The sequence below is a fragment of the Lathyrus oleraceus genome, chromosome 3 (assembly GCF_024323335.1).
Source record: "Lathyrus oleraceus cultivar Zhongwan6 chromosome 3, CAAS_Psat_ZW6_1.0, whole genome shotgun sequence".
Taxonomy (NCBI): Eukaryota; Viridiplantae; Streptophyta; class Magnoliopsida; order Fabales; family Fabaceae; genus Lathyrus; species Lathyrus oleraceus.
In genome coordinates this window covers 393,521,463-393,525,807 of record NC_066581.1, presented here as the reverse complement: position 1 = coordinate 393,525,807, position 4,345 = coordinate 393,521,463, and positions in this window count along the sequence as shown.

Here is a 4,345-nt window from a genome sequence, read left to right as displayed (position 1 = left end):
AATTGCTAACCAGAAACCGGGGAAAGATACACAACTAGGGAGCTGAGACTCGAGCCTAATGTTGTCATGCATCGTTAACCCTAAGTTCGGTTTTCTATCCTACTTGCATAAGCAAACTAACCTAACCAGGAAAGAAGCTAGCACACAAGCATACAATCATATATCATCAAATGAGAACAGGTATCTCAAACAAGCATGTCAATCAGATATCCACATAACACGCACTATAGCCAAACAAGGGGGCTCAATCAATCAGGTTTGACTGCCTAAGCAATCGTCTGTACAGGCTGGGTTTGCTCTTAACCTTGCCATTACGAGGCTAAGGTGAAGCAGATGATGGGATGAAGTGAGGATCAGACCTCACAGCTCTTATCCCTAACCAGGGAGAGCGTCTGACAAATGAGCATGGGTCCAGAATGGGGAACCCTTCTATACTCGATGACTCTGACACAATGTGCACTGCACAGATCTTGGGCTTTTGATCTCAATGCTACAACCATGTAATGGGAGCAAGGAGAAGACTCACTGAATAGTGGGGGACAGGTTGCTTGTCCCTACCTTCCACCAATTGCCTTACTTGAAGGACTTTCCCTGCTTGGGCTTAAAAATAAACATACACAATCATTGCCTCTTAAGGAGGACTTCAGACAATTTGCCCGGCCCGGTAACAGCCGGGTCTCCAGACTACATGAAGTAAGAAGGTTATACCTCTATGCAAGTTGCTTAAGCAAAGCAATGCAATAGTTCACAAGGAACTGAGCAACTAAAGTACCTGGAAACAATCAAACTCAGTCAGTACTCAATCAGACAAACCATAAACAACAAACAATCAAACAGTTTAAACAATACAACACAAAGCAAGCTCAAGGCTCAAGCCCAAGCTCCAACACCTACAAAACAATGCTATGTTAGTGTACAAACATCCACAACATTAATTAAAATCAACTTGTATCATTCTCCATGTACATTGCTTTTTTGATCCTGAAAAATCAAACAAACATTAGCAACTAGACCACTAGGCCAAGCCTAGGGTCCAAAAGCAAGAAAAATTTAAAACAGCAAGGTATTCATCAACCAACATCAAATTAACATCAAACAAGATCAAACATCATTGGTCTCATGTTTATATCATCCATCATGTTCAATTCATGCACAAAACAATCCACATGAGGTCAAATGAACCACCAAACATACAAACAGAAGTATTGCATTCAAATCCCTATCAAAATAAATCCAAAAATTCTCAAATTAAATACACCTAAACAGGGGATAATCAAGGTCTACCATGTCAAATTTGAGCTCAATTGGGCAAATGGAACCATGTCAATGAAAATCATCAAGAACAGACACAATTTCATGCTTCAATTCACACCATCAATGCATACATCCAATTCAAAAATTCATATCTCATTGAAAACAAAAAAGAAATGGATGAGACCAAAACAGGGAGGTCACACAACGTGTCTAGTTCATGCATATCAAATTTCATGGCCATACAATACAATATGAGGATTTCCCAATCAATCTACCAACATGTATCACATGAGCTTGCAATTTCAATCACCAGAAATGAAAAATCATGATCAATTAGAAAAGGCAGTGAAAAATTCTACAAAACTTCATACAACATCCTAACATATCAACAATTCACCATGCCAAATTTCAGCCAATTCCAACATGCATAGGTCATCCAATTAAATTCAACAAGTTGACATCAAGAGGTGTGACACAAATTGTCACACCTAAGTTCCAGAATTTGCTGCTCTCTAACCAGGTATCAAAAATTCATGAAATTTACATATAAATAATCCTCAATGAGTCAAGAACCACCACAAAATTTTCAGCCATTTATTTTATGATATGAGTATTTCATGACCAAATTGCCAAAATGTATCAAAATGTGACATACATTAGAAAAGCCTATGCCAAATAAAATATTTGCCAAGCACAACTTTGACCAATAGGTCAAAAAAATCCTACACAAGTCAACAAAGTCAAGAAAAAATCTCCATATTTTTAGGAATTTTTTACTATTTTTTATGATTTTTTAAGGTCATTATCAATTTTTAATAATTTAATGAAATTAACTAAAAATCACAATGGCAATACTGTAATTATTTTGAGCGCGGGAGGGAAACAGCATTTTTGAAAATTTGAACGGAAATGAAGATCTAGCAGCCTTTTGCGCAAACTCCATCGTCTTCTTCCCAATGATTTTCCAGAATTTCTAAATTCGATGAACACTAAAACTCAACGATAACTAGCAAGCTTATAACCGTTCTAACCGTCTCAATGCAAGGAACACGAATATCACATTATTACATCCTAAAAGTTCCTAAATCTCTCGAATCGACTCACTTAGGGTTTGTGTTCATACTTTCAAATCAAGATTGCGCAGCCTACGGTTCATCATTCTCAAAACTAAACACATCACTGAATTCTACATGAAACGCACTACACAAAGCACCTATCAATCGAACAAAACAGGAGATTCGAATTTTCGACATACCGGCAATGGCAGCGCTGCAATCGGTGTTCTTCACGCGTTTAAGTCCAAAACAGATGTGAAACAAGCTTCAATGAGTTGAATTCCAGGTTCAGGTTCAATTGATTCCACCTCTAGCGCGCGAAAACTCAACTTGCCATTGATGGAACTCGTATGTGCAGTCGTGATTCAAGGCCTTTTCCACTCCAAATACCACAAACAGTTCTAGAGGATGATGCAAGGAGTTCAAACCAAAAAGAATTTCGAGATTTGGTGTAGAATTGATGGAGAATTTTGGAAATGAAGGTTTTTGTGTTCTTGAGGAAAATTGAGAGAATGTGAGAGGTTTTTGATCTGAATTTTTGGTGAATGATTTTCTGTTATGATTAGGAAGTGTTTTAGAATTTATATGGATGCTTAATCCTCCACTAATCCACTTAATTAACCAAATTAGCATGTAGAGTGAAATTGGTTATTTTGCAAATAAGGGCAAAAATGTAATTTCCATGTACAGCTCATTACCAGCTGTTTTGACAGCTCATGCAAACTCCAAATGTCATATGTGAACCATAGAAACTTGTCCCATGCTCATTGGTGTTGTATTTCTCAAATTCACATATGTGTGGTAATTGTCCAATTTTCCCCATTTCACTTTTCAAGCCAAATCTCAATTTAAAAGGCCTAGGCATGAAATGAATATTCAAACACACTCCAAATGCCATTCCTGAGGTGTTGGAAAAAGTCCCATTCAAAAATTCCAATTATTTTGACATTTGGACAATTTTGCCCCTGGTCCAATTCAGCTGTCCAATTGAAAAGTGACTTTTTGGCTTGGCCATTTTTGGGAAAATCCAATGATGCACCCTCAAAGTACATGTCAAATGGAGTTTGTGCATATAAAGAACTTGCAATTTGGACAAAGTATGTGGTAGTTATGGCCTCCTGATTACAGGTCTTTTCTGAAATTCACTGAGCCATATTTTGCAAACCGTACATTGGATTTTCAAGTTCTTGGACTTTTTGGAAAGGTGAGAACAAGATCTACATCTGTCATGTTGAACAATTTTTCATTTGAAGCTTCCTTGGACATCTGTTTTTGAGGTCAAAAACTTTCCATTTTTGGAAACTTCAGTTACAAGTCACTTGCTATTTTTGGCAGTTTTTGTCCTGACCTGATTTTCTTCAATTTTAAGCTTTGAGATGTCATTTAACACTTGTTCCAACATGAATGAAGTGTGTCTAACTCATTTCCACCTCCAAATTCACCAGATCATGTACAGTTGACCACAGTTGACTTTTCATCTGACAGATGAATCTGGCAATGCATAGATCAATTTGAACCCCAATCTTCAACTGAAATGGCTCAAGGGTGATACCCTAGTCTCAATAAGCACAATATAATCATCAAATGAACCTCATAACCATCATAGACCTCATCTCCTGATCCAGCCCTGATTGGCCCAATGCAACTGATTAGGGTTGACCAATGGTCAAAACCCTAATCTCAAGGAATCTTCTTCAATCTCCTGATGACATCCAACCATGATGATGATGATGTATTAATTCAATCAAGATGAAGACCAACATCCATTGAGAATCATGAAACCCTAATTCACAGCCCAATCCTCAGATGGCCATGACCAATCAACCCTAGGCTTGCACTTTGACTTCCCATCTTCTGATCAAGACTTGGGAGAATGGCTTGCACAATGTAACCACATGCTATGCAATATGAAATGCCTAATGACCTAAAATGATATGCAATATGATTAGCTTAGTTCCCAAGAGAAGAGGGCAAATTTTGAGGTGTTACAGTATGCAGTGGATGCGACATCCGCGCGAGTCATTTCTCTTAACCTT